The sequence below is a fragment of the Amblyomma mixtum genome, chromosome 1, assembly GCF_055824585.1.
Source record: "Amblyomma mixtum isolate Tamu chromosome 1, ASM5582458v1, whole genome shotgun sequence".
Taxonomy (NCBI): domain Eukaryota; kingdom Metazoa; phylum Arthropoda; class Arachnida; order Ixodida; family Ixodidae; genus Amblyomma; species Amblyomma mixtum.
The window spans coordinates 84596733-84609786 of NC_143012.1; the positions used below are offsets into that span (position 1 = coordinate 84596733).

At 55.8% G+C, this 13054-nt stretch overlaps 1 protein-coding gene across 2 annotated transcripts in view; it reads left to right on the forward strand.

Annotated features, from left to right (window-relative positions):
- Positions 1-13054, forward strand: part of LOC149367053 (uncharacterized) — a 44554-nt gene that overhangs the window by 13857 nt on the left and 17643 nt on the right. The window contains exon 1 of one of the 2 annotated variants that reach the window (XM_089553870.1): positions 2394-2633. The exons of the other annotated variant lie outside the window; for it this stretch is intronic. The gene's annotated coding sequence lies outside the window, so the exon portion shown is untranslated. Of the gene's footprint in view, positions 1-2393; positions 2634-13054 lie in introns of those variants that run through there. 2 annotated transcript variants of the gene reach the window in all.

The following is a 13054-nucleotide window of genomic DNA, read 5'->3' on the forward strand; positions in this document are numbered from 1 at the left end:
CTTCGCCAGGTAGTGCACCCGTGACACGAACGCTCCGTGGGTGCTACCTCGGACGGTTATACGCGGCCGGGCGCCCCACCCCGGCCGCTAGTGCAGTGTGCCGCGCGCGCGATCAGTCTGAGACAGGACGCTACGAGCGCGCGGCTATGTATACATACAGTTTACTTCTTTTTGTAAGTGATTGTGCGCAGTGGCCGGGAGACCCCGCGCAGGGGCAGACGTAAAGCCGCCGGCACTCTCTCTCGACACAGCGAGAGAGAGAGAAATACTTCACTGCTGCATTTCACGTCGGAACCGCGTATGTGCGCGAGCGTATTCGGCACGACTTGTGCCGGGCCCATGGGCGGGCCGAAGTCCGCCTGAGAAATAGAATCTTGCGCAGCGCGCCGAAGCGCTCGTCAAAACACGTCCGTCCGCCGTGAGTGCTCTGGAAGCCGCTGCGCCCTTTTTTAGAGGCTCGTTTCTTCGTCTACTCTCGAGTTCTCCGCTTATAGCATGCGCTGAAATAAACGCTCCGTATGTGAGTATAACGACGAAAGGAATTCCTCTCCATTCTCTTTATGAACCACAGTTGAACAGTGACGAGGTCGCGGCCGCACACTTTGATGAAAAGTTTACCTGCAGTTTTCTACAGTGCACCCAAAAACTCAAGAGTGTAATCAACAGAAGTGTTGAGACGCGGAGCCTTCAGACAACCTCGAGCTCGGTACGCATTCCGCCAAAGCTGCAACACAGGCGCTGCGCTTCTGCGCTACATCGGAGCACGGACGTTCATTAAAAAGCACCGCTGGTTGGCAGTCTGGTAACTGTGGAGGAGGGCCTATTTCCCATGAGTCAGTGCGCAAAAGGGCCCTCGGCAGCGGCGTCAGAGGAGGATGGCTTGCAGAGGCTGAGCGCACTCTCTCCTAGTTTTTTTTACCTCCATGTCTGTGGCAGAGAAGCATGGAGGAAACAAAACTAGGAGAGAGTGCGCTCAGCATGGCGCTCAGCCTCTGCAAGCCATCCTCCTCTGACGCCGCTATAGTGCCTAGAATAGTGCCGCTATAGTGCCGCTGCCGAGGGCCCTTTTGCGCACTGACTCTTGGGAAATAGGCCCTCCACAGTTACCAGACTGCCAACCAGCGATGCTTTTTAGTGAACGTCCGGGCTCCGATGTAGCGCAGAAGCGCAGCGCCTGTGTTGCAGCTTTGCGCCGGAATGCGTACCGAGCTCGAGGTTGTCTGAAGGCTCCTCGTCTCAGCACTTCTTTTGATTACACTCGAGTTTTTGGGTGCACTGTAGAAAACTGCAGGTAAACTTTTCATCAAAGGGTGCGGCCGCGACCTCGTCACTGTTCAACTGTGGTTCATAAAGAGAATTGAGAGGAATTCCTTTCGTCGTTATACACACATACGGAGCGTTTATTTCAGCGCATGCTATAAGCGGAGAACTCGAGAGTAGGCGAAGAAAACGAGCCTCTAAAGAAGGGTGCAGTGGCTTCCAGAGCGCTCACGACGGACGGACATGTTTAACGCTCGGGCAGGCGGACTTCGGCCCGTCCATGGGCCCGCCGTTCTCCGCTATTCTCGAGGCACAAGTCGCGCCGAATACGCTCGCGCACATACGCGGTTCCGACGTGAAATGCAGCAGTGAAGTATTTCTCTCTCTCGCTGTCGAGAGAGAGTGCCGGCGGCTTTACGTCTGCTCCTGCGCGGGGTCTCCCGGCTACTGCGCACAATCACTTACAAAAAGAAGTAAACTGTATGTACTACATAGTCGCCCGCACGTAGCGTTCTGTCTCGGACTAATCGCGCGCGCGGCACACTGCACTAGCGGCCGGGGTGGGGCGCCCGGCCGCGTATACCGTCCGAGGTAGCACCCACGGAGCGTTCGTGTCACGCGTGTACTACATGGCGAAGAGCAAGCGGGAAGTCCGCCTGCTCGATGAACGCACAGAGGCTCACCATTGTTCTGTCACGGATGCGCGCACTGCCGCACGGCCACAGGAGCGCTTCGAGACTGTCCGGGATGATTCCCAGCGCCCTGTAGGCCGCGAGCATCTCGCGACGCGTCACTGCAGAAGCGGCACAGCGAAGGAGCATGTGCTCCAATATCTCTACTGCGCCGCAGTCAGCGCACGCGTCGCTCTGGAATGGTAGCCGCTGCGGCGAGCGAGCAGTTTGTGCTCACCACGGAGCCGTCAGTGAACACAAGCAGATGGTCGCGCAGTTGCTCGTAGAGCGAGAGAACGAAACCGAAATCCGGCGCTACCGCTGCCTTGTCACGTGAGGGCCTATTTCCCATGATGCTTCCCACTATATTTTTTTATGACTAGGCTTCAAGATTGTGACGTCGTACTCCCTCCTAGTTTTTTTCTTCCTCCATGCAGAGAAGGGCCCCCAACTCGTGCCGTCGGCGGGGAGCGGCGGTAGACACGGCGGGCAGTGAGCCTCTCGCTTCTCCAACTAGAGGCGCTGCGGTAGGAGTGACGTCACACCATCTGTGGCAGAGAAGGGCCCCAACTCGTGCCGTCGGCGGAGAGCGGCGGTAGACACAAAGTATTGAGGGACTCTGGTAGACACGGCGGGCAGTGAGCCTCTCCCTTCTCCCGCTAGGAGCGCTGCGGTCGGAGTGACGTCATACCAGTTGTATAAGTGAGTGAGTGAGTGAAGACACTTTATTTCCGCCAGAAAAAGACCCGTGCCCCTCCGGGTCCGCACGCAGGCGTCCGGGGAGGAACAGAGCTCCAGCTCGGCGCACTGCGTTCCAAGACGCTTTCAGTCGTCGCGCAGCGGCTGCCGGTAGCCACGCGTGACCTGTAGACGCGGCGCACTGCGTTCCAAGACGCTTCCAGTCGTCGCGCAGCGGCGGCCGGTAGCCACGCGTGACCTGTAGACGCGGCGCACTGCATTCCAAGACGCTTCCAGTCGTCGCGCAGCGGCGGCCGGTAGCCACGCGTGACCTGTAGACGCGGCGCACTGCGTTCCAAGACGCTTTGAGTCGTCGTGCAGCGGCGGCCGGTAGCCACGCGTGACCTGTAGACGCGGCGCACTGCGTTCCAAGACGCTTCCAGTCGTCGCGCAGCGGCGGCCGGTAGCCACGCGTGACCTGTAGACGCGGCGCACTGCGTTCCAAGACGCTTCCAGTCGAGCAGCGGCGGCTGGTAGCCACGCGTGACCTGTAGACGCGGCGCACTGCGTTCCAAGACGCTTCCAGTCGTCGCGCAACGGCGGCCGGTAGCCACGCGTGATCTGTAGACGCGGCGCACTGCGTTCCAAGACGCTTTCACTCGTTGCGCAGCGGCGGCCGGTAGCCACGCGTGACCTGTAGGCGCGGCGCACTGCGTTCCAAGACGCTTTCAGTCGTTGCGCAGCGGCGGCCGGTAGCCACGCGTGACCTGTAGGCGCAACGCACTGCGTTCCAAGACGCTTTCAGTCGAGCAGCGGCGGCCGGTAGCCACGCGTGATCTGTAGACGCGGCGCACTGCGTTCCAAGACGCTTTCAGTAGTTGCGCAGCGGCGGCCGGTAGCCACGCGTGACCTGTAGACGCGGCGCACTGCGTTCCAAGACGCTTCCAGTCGAGCAGCGGCGGCCGGTAGCCACGCGTGACCTGCAGACGCGGCGCACTGCGTTCCAAGACGCTTCCAGTCCTCGCGCAGCGGCGGCCGGTAGCCACGCGTGACCTGTAGACGCGGCGCACTGCGTTCCAAGACGCTTCCAGTCGTCGCGCAGCGGCGGCCGGTAGCCACGCGTGACCTGTAGACGCGGCGCACTGCGTTCCAAGACGCTTCCAGTCGTCGCGCAGCGGCGGCCGGTAGCCACGCGTGACCTGTAGACGCGGCGCACTGCGTTCCAAGACGCTTCCAGTCGAGCAGCGGCGGCCGGTAGCCACGCGTGATCTGTAGACGCGGCGCACTGCGTTCCAAGACGCTTTCAGTCGTTGCGCAGCGGCGGCCGGTAGCCACGCGTGACCTGTAGACGCGGCGCACTGCGTTCCAAGACGCTTTCAGTCGGCACGCAGCGGCCGCCGGTAGCCACGCGTGACCTGTAGACGCTGCGCACTGCGTTCCAAGAAGCTTTCAGTCGGCACGCAGCGGCCGCCGGTAGCCACGCGTGACCTGTAGACGCGGCGCACTGCGTTCCAAGACGCTTTCAGTCGGCACGCAGCGGCCGCCGGTAGCCACGCGTGACCTGTAGACGCGGCGCACTGCGTTCCAAGACGCTTTCAGTCGGCACGCAGCGGCCGCCGGTAGCCACGCGTGACCTGTAGACGCGGCGCACTGCGTTCCAAGACGCTTTCAGTCGGCACGCAGCGGCGGCCGGTAGCCACGCGTGACCTGTAGACGCGGCGCACTGCGTTCCAAGACGCTTTCAGTCGGCACGCAGCGGCCGCCGGTAGCCACGCGTGACCTGTAGACGCGGCGCACTGCGTTCCAAGAAGCTTTCAGTCGTCGCTCAGCGGCGGCCGGTAGCCACGCGTGACCTGTAGACGCGGCGCACTGCGTTCCTTCAGTTGGAGGCGCTGCGCTTTTGCTTTCGCAACATACCAGGCTTAACCAAAGCTAAGCCCCCGCCAATTTTTTTCACTTTGGAGATTGTTCATGCCTGACTTTAACTTTAATTCATGCAGTGCTTTTATGAGTCTGCCAAGCATGTTGTTAGTTCCTTTGTCATTTGACGCCATTTCTATTGTCCATGCCTAGCGTTTCCTTGCATTTTCATCCTTGCATAGTTTTACGTGCACCGCGTTCTTCTGCGAAACGGCGCCCCCTATGCGCTCATCACGGACAGAGGAACAGCATTCACGGCGGAACTGACGCAAGCCATCCTGCGTTACAGCCAAACCAGCCACCGGAGGACAACTGCTTACCATCCGCAGACCAATGGGCTGACCGAGCGCCTGAAGAAAACCATCGCTGACATACTCGCCATGTCTGTCGATGTCAAATACAAGACCTGGGACGTCATCCTGCCTTACGTCGTCTTCGCATACAACACCGCGCAGTGCAGGAGACCACCCAGATGACGCCTTTTACACCCATCCATGGCAGAGAGGCTACGACCAGGCTGGACGCCATGCTGCCGAACGTCCAAGAGCATCTGATAGTCCAAACCTAAGCAGTCATACAGCCTTTGCGCAACAAAGGTGTAGAAGAAGCATTAGCATATATACTGGAAGATATCTAAAGCTGCCGCAAAGCCACCATAGTCCTCCGATAAGAAATTAACAAGATCTTAATGCGGAAGGCTGGAAAGAAAAAAGAAAAAATGATAGGTGTAACGTTAAGAGGCCGGAAGCGGCCCGAGAGGGTGAGGGAACAAACGCGGGTTAATGACATCCTAGTCAAAATCAAGAGGAAGAAGTGGGCTTGGGCAGGGCATGTAATGCGAAGGCAAGATAGCCACTGGTCTTTAAGTGTAACGAATGGGTTCTAAGAGAGGGCGAGCGTAGCAGGGGGTAGCAGAAAGTTAGGTGGGCGGATGAGATTAAGAAGTTTGCGGGGATAGGGTTTCCGCAGCTGGAAAAGGACAGGGTTAGTTGGAGAGACATGGGAGAGGCCTTTGCCCTGCAGTGGGCGTAGTCAGGCTGATGATGATAGATGGGTGGAAGGCAGGTCGACACGATCCATCCAGTGCTATTCATCGCTTGTTTGCAAAACCTACTCAGACACCTGGTTTGGGAATGGCCGAGGATAAGAATACATGTAGATTTCATTAGTAATCTGCGATTTGCTGATGACATTGCCTATCTAAGTGACGAAGAGGGTGAATTGCAGAGCAATAGTAACGACCTGGAGAGGGAAATGCAGAACGGTGAGTTTAAAGAAAATTGATACACATGATTATAAGCGCTTATTACCAACGGTGCGATAGCAGATACGTTTTCTACTGAGCGGTCACCACTACCGTACCTGTCAAAGAAGCTATTAAATAATGAAAAAGGCAGGAGGAATACACTTTTAATGGCAGTGGACGTCTAGGCAGCCGCGTGGGTGTCGTCCCTGTGGCCTTCTCCGCGCTCGCGCCGCAGCGCCGGCTCGGCCACCGCCCTGTCCTTGTCCGCCAGGCGGTCGCACTCGAGGGTCAGGCGCTCCATCAGCAGTGCGGAGTCCAGGGACTTGACCTGCGGGGGAAGAAAAACCTTACACTTTCGCTCGCGGGGCAGAGGCCCTGGCGGACGCGCCCTGACGATGTATCGATAATGGCGGCCATCACAGCGAAGACGTGTAGACCCTATTCCCCGTCAGATTTGGCGGGCGGCCGGAGGCTCTTACGCAGCAACCCTGTACTACTCAACCACCGTATTGTAGTGAGGTTCGAAACTAAAGCTTCGAAACCAACTGAGAGGTACTCGTGGGCCCAAAAGACGCTGCAAAGAAGGAGGTGAGGAGGGGACCGCGAACGTTGACAGAAGACCCCTCCACCACGCTGTGGGGTTGGGGTCATTGGTATCACCGGACAACAGGATTGTCTCGCTAGTGTGGCCACGACGAGATGCGACCACCATCTTGTTGCGCTCCTTGCAATTGACATCACATGAAAAAGGTCTATACCGAACTACAGCGCATTGGCTGTGGGCGGCGGGGTCGGAAGGGGCCGGCTGGGATCACTGCGCGTGCGCAGCGTGCGGTAAACTAGTATCAAATGGACGCTAACTTAATTTCCTTAATCGCCTGCGTCTATCTTTAGCCAGTGACCATGCTATAATGACGCGGTACAGGGAACGTTTTCCACATATCGAAATGATTTCTGACGATTTCCGAAATGATCTTTTCCGCCTCCTCTCTCTTTCTCTGAGTTCGTTTCGTCACGCTGAGTCCTTCGTACCTTTGGCGGCAAGCCAGTCGCCGGCAGCATTTCTTTTCTATTATTTCAACAGCACGCCTGTTTGCACATAAAGTAATAATTATTTGCAGGGAAATACACACCGGCTGCTGGCCGGCGGCGGCGGCCGAGACGCCCGCCTCCGAGGCTGCTCTGGAGGATCGGGAGGAGGCCTCGGCTGACTCTTCGTACTGGCCGTCGGGCGACGAAGAGGTGGTGCAGTCGGTTCGCGACGGCCGGGGTGTCGGGGGCCGGCCCACTATGGGCTTCAGATTCAGCGGGTCCACCTCGGGGTCCAGGTCGGTGGCTATGACACGCCGCTTACCATCGTCGAACGACACCGACCGAAACTGGCGGCTAGGGTGGAGTTCGGGCACGGCCATTGAGAAAGTATCTGCATGTACACCGAGGGCCAGCTGATAAACTCAAAAGGTGCAGAGACGGCAGCTATGTATTCATGGCCGTCTCACGAGTGAACGCAGGTGAGGCTGTTTGCGCCATGGAGTACACATCACCCTAACTTCCATCACCAGACATCCCGCCAGAACCTTCCAGGAATGTTGCCACCTCCCTTGCAGGAATTCACGGTTGGCATTGAATTGAACTGGATTTATTTTTCCAGAACACCTGGAGGGATTTCCAGGCAAAAAGCTGATTTTGCAGCTTGACTAGGTCCGGAACATTCGGAACACATCCACAGGCATTAGCGGAGATCATACAACTCAGCTTGACTGCACCGCAGAGCGACGGCGGTGCGTAGTCCTTTTACACCTCAGTCGACCCTCACACTGCACAAGCCTTCCGCGCAAATCAAGCGGTTTCAGATGCAATCCCTCCCCGCGATCGCAATGCTTCTGACCTTCGGCACCCAGATAATGGAATGCGGCACGAATGATTGGCCGCCTAGTAGTGCATCGCCACTCACGTCCTACAGCCGTGTGTCGACCAGGTGAACCCTGTGGACGGGCATAGGTTGTCTGCGTTTGGCCGTGGAATGCTCGGGGCCGCTGCCCATATCGCCGCCGACCTCCCTGTGACAGGACCGCCGCTGCTCGACTCGCTGGTGTGCGCTATGCGACGCGCAATGAGCAGCCAAGCACAGCGCCCAATCTGCTGATGGTGGCCGCCGGAGCCACCTGGAGCCGACCGATAGCCATGCCACTGCCTGCTAGATTAGGCAGCGTATACCCTTATTTAACCCCTTTACGCCCTGGCGGCGTCAGTGGACACCAGAACAAATTTTCTGCTCACGTCTCCGTGACGATATAGAAAAAGTTACTGTGGCCCCGGTACCCGGTGGTTCCGGGTAGTGTGACGAAGACGAAGTTGGCAGTGGCGCGGGACTGAGCGCCCGTGCCAGGCCATCGGCTATTAAATCATATTTCGGCTTTATTATTATTAGTGTCGTTGGGACTTTACTCCCCGCTGCCTACAAGGGATGTACTAAAGTAATATCGAATAAAATCGGGACAATTTTCACTTCAGTCAACGAAAGGGAGAGGCAGACTTTCGTAAAGTTTACCAGACTATAGACCATACCGACACTACGGAGAAATATGGAGGCTTTGTTTGCAGCTACTTGAGACTATTGCCTCGTTGGTTCTGTACATGCGCGGCTATCCTCGTGTGTGCCTGAAATTTTTCTTTTGCTCAGTATTTCTCTTTGTGCATTTAACCCATTTTTGTTCCATGACGCATAGTTGCCTTGTACCTTCACATTATTTTTGTGAATTGATATGTTATCTGATCTCACTTGTTTTTGCCTGTTTTGCTGCTGCACTTTTACTATGCTTTTTATTTCTCATTTATTTTACACAAACTTCTGTATTTGACCATCCTTACACAATCTCTCCGGAGTCCTGTGAGGTGTGTAAATAAATGCATAGAATATAAGCAACGCCCATACATTGCCTTTGTAGATTGCAGAAAGCATCTGACTAAGTCCAAACCTCATCAGTTATGTAGGCCATTGCGGAACCAGGTGTATAGAAGAGTCGTATGTAAAGACGCTGGAAGATATCAAACAGCTGCAAAGCCACCATATTCCTTCTAGTGAGCGGTCGCCGGTATCGTACCTGTCAAAGAAGCTATCTAAGGAATGAAAAAAAAGGTACGAGGAAAACACTTTAATTGGCAGTATTAATTTGGACGCCTCCCTCGTGGGTGTAGTCCGTGGGGCCTTCTCGCGCAGCGCCGGCTCGGCCACCGCCTGGTCCTTGTCCGCCAGGCGGTCGCACTCGCGGATCAGGCGCTCCATCAGCAGTGCCGGGTCCAGGGACTTGTCCTGCGCGGCAAGAACCATCTTCCACTTTCGGTTTGGTTTGGTTTGGTTTATGGGTGTGTGACGTCCCGAAGCGACTCAGGCTACGAGGGACGCCGTAGTGAAGGGCTCCGGAGATTTCGACCACCTGGGGTTCTTTAGCGTGCACTGACACCGCACAGTACACGGGCCTCTAGAATCCCGCCTTCATCTTCCACTTTCGCTCGCGCGGCAGATGCCGTGGTGGAAACTTCGTGACAATGGATAACGGCGGCCATCATAGCGGAGACGTATAGACCCCATTTACTGTCAGATTTGGCGGGCGGCAGGAGGCTAGGAATTCGGTTTTCCCCTCGGTTCCGGTGCCCAGATCCAGTGTTCACGGGTGGCAGTTGCTCGGATAGCGATAACTGATTAATGCCCATATAAACGGAATTAGACATTCTCTCCATTCATAGATCCCTGGGAGTCTTCCACTACACCTGGCGTAGTGCTGCAGTGGACAAGTGATGGGTCAAACCCTGGTTTGGGTTGTGACTTAGGTAGCTCTTCCCAAGCAGCCTCTCATGATTAAATGAAGCGCCGCCTGACACGATGGGTTAGATTATAACTTCAAATATTTGGGCAGGTTGCCCAGTGGTATCATTGCTACCCATTGATAATCACTCGTTATCATCCCTCCTAATATGGTTATAAAGGAAAGCGAAAATTTGGAGGGGACACTTAAAGGGACACTGAGGAGAAATTGAAGTTAACTTGCACCGACAGAATACCAGCTCCTGATTACAAAAACGCCATTCATACTGACAACAAAGCTCTTGTAACGTAGAAAAGAGCAAGAACCAAAATACAGGTATCGCCGCCACAGGCCAAACTCGCAAGTACAAGCTTCATGACGTCATAGGACAAAACAGTGTTGCTATAGTCGGATACAACTTAAGTCTGCAGTGAAGCTCCGCCCACATTCAGCCTCCGCACACAGAATTCCTCCACGAACGAAAAAGTAGTCTGATGCTTAAACGTTTCTTGTTACGTAAATACGAAGCTTATCACAAGAAAAAGATTATGAGCTCTAGAATTTTGATTCCTGGATTGTCTGATATAGTCAAACATTAAAAAGCTCACTTCGCTTACTGTTGCGATTGTCCAGCGGAGCAATACAAGATGCCGCGGACCGCGACCCAGTGTTAGCAACTGCTGTTTTTTTAAGTTGTATCCTACTATAGAACCAATAGTTCTAGCAACACTAGGACACGAGAGGCCACGAATCACTGAGGCGCAGCAAATGCATGCGCAAATCTCCTTGACGTCGCCAGATGGCGCCACGTACCCGACAGCTCCTCGCAAACTCGCTCGCTCGCAAGGCTCGCAAACCGCCATCACCGCTATGCTCTGAAGATGCTGACCACAGATGAAGCACTTGCAGCCTGGGGCACCTACCTCAAACGCAAGCACGAAATGCAGGCAATGATACAGCGTAAGATTGCCGAGGCAGATCGGCAGACGCTCGCAGAGATTAAGTCCGCTGGTAAAAATGCAGCAGCTAAATTTTGGTCGTACGTAGCGTCTATGGACGGCAGAACACCAGACCCGCTGATCAGAGATGAAGAAACGGGAAAGACAGGCGATCTCCACCGCATACTGACAGACCACATGAGGCAACTATACGCAACTGATGGCACGCCATACGTCTTCGAAGGCGTGGAAACACCCTCACGACCTCCGGACGACAGGCATTGGACGGTTTCGAGTGGAGCGGTCGACAGGGCCATTGGCAAAATCAGCGCGCGTACAGCCTGCGGTTTGGATGGCATCCCCGCTGGCCTCGTCAAGTGCCTCGGTGCCCAGTCAAGAAAACAAATGGCGAATATCTTCGGGGGCATTCTGGAAGGTGCACCAATACCAGCAGACTGGCTTCGTGCAAGAGTGACACATGATTCCCAAGAGGGGTGGGGACAGCGGCCTTCTGCGTGACTACCGGCCTCTGACAGTGACAAGTGTAATGTACAGAGTGTTTACGCAGGTGTTAAAAGTGCGGATGAGTGGCTGGGCGGAGCAAAATGGGCATCTGACGGAGCTCCAAAATGGTTTTCGTCGAGACCGGTGGCTGGAGGATAATATTTTTGTCCTCACCCAGTGTATTGAGGTTGCAAGAAGGGAAGCTCGTGGGCTGACCTGCTGTTTTATGGACGTCGCGAAGGCGTATGACAGCGTACCACATGAGCCTCTAATGCAACGCCTAGAGTCATTGGAAATGCCCTCCGCCTGGATCGACGTGCTTCGTCGCCTCTATGCACGCTGCTCAGTGGTGGCCACAGTGTGCGGCGTCAGCTCGGAGCCAGTGGCCGTACAGAAAGGGTTGAGGCAGGGCTGCCCGTTGTCCCCTCTTCTGTATATGTTGTACGCTGCAGGGGTGGAGCGCAAGCTGTTAGAAGCGCAGTTGGGGTTCACGCTAAGCTACATCAGCGGTGGTGTAAAGGGCCGATGGATATTACCGGGCCTAGTCTTTGCCGATGATGTGGTATTAATGGCAGAGACCAATGCGGACCTCCAGGCTCTCATCAACATATGCGCTGAGACCATGGCGCCACTTGGCCTGAGCTTCAACTCAAAGAAGTCGGCGGTGCTGTGTTTTTCAGCGCCGCTGGACGCCGAGCAGCCGGTCCACCTACCAAACGGGGACGTCCTCGAGATGGCAACGGAATACCGATACCTAGGCATTAGGTTCAGCACGCAGCCAGAATATGCTGCAAAACATGAGGAACACTTGAAACAAGCTTCGCAGCGAGCGGGAAACATATTGAGAAGGCGGTGCCTATGGGGCTGCAATCGATTTGTTATGGTCCGCGAGCTGTGGAAGGCAGTTCATGTGCCCGCATTGTCATTTGCAAACTCAGATATCTGCGTGACAGCGCCCACAAGGGAATGGCTGCTCGAGCGTGGTCAACGAGCGGTGGGACGTCTGGCGCCGGGGTGTCATGGGCGGGTGGCTAACGAGGCAGTGCAGGGAGACCTCGGTTGGTCTACCTTCGAGGCTCGCGAGGCAAGAAGCAAAATAGCCTGCGACGGCCGGCTGCGCCTGATGCACAAAAATCGATGGGCGCGCAGAGTCTTTGACTATGTAAGTCAATACTGTCTGCGGACTACATGGGTGAAGCGGCTCCAACACCTTCGTCGCAAGTTCGGCTTCTTCAGAAATGAAGTACAAGCCGACAACGCGAGGAAATGGGCCAAGGCAGTTAATACCCAAGTGCATGCGCAGGAGCGAGAGGCGTGGAGAGCTGCCATGGAGGGGAAGTCGACACTGGAAGTGTACCGGGCAGCCAAGCAGGACATCTGCGTTGAGAGCTTCTACGACAACAGTGTAGGCAGCCGCCTGTTGTTTGAGGCACGCGCGGGTGCCATGCCAACGCTTGTGTACCGCAAGCGCTTCGACACTACAGTCGAATGCACCCAGTGCCGAGCCTGCGGAGAGCACGACGAAACAACGGAGCACATCGTCCTACTCTGCGAGAAGCTGCCAACGCCACCGCACGAGGGCGCTACGTTTCCGCAGGCGCTGGGTTTCCGTTCTTCGAACGAGGGCTGCACAGCGGATGCGGCAAACCATGCGGCAGTTGCAGCGACGAAGCGCCGATTGACAGAGTGGTGGACGCTGGTGCGACATTAGACCAGTACTGTTTCATCGGTATTTGCGTGTGTGTTTGCCGCTTCGCGTTTGATAGTGGTGTTTTTATGTGTGTATCTATCCAGCCACGGCACCTTTGGTAGGCGCCCGCCATAGAGTTTCTTACTACTACCTAGAGGGAAAGCTGGCGGCGCTGCACTTCAGCCAACATGGACGCTCAAAGCATCATGGGGCGGTGAGCTACTTGTTGCGGCACAGTCGTAGTTTTTCGGGAACACAGAGTGGCAGTACTAAGGCGTTTCATTCCGAAAACGTAGTTCGTGTGTGCGCAGACGACTTTCGCGCGAACGCAGTGTGCAAAA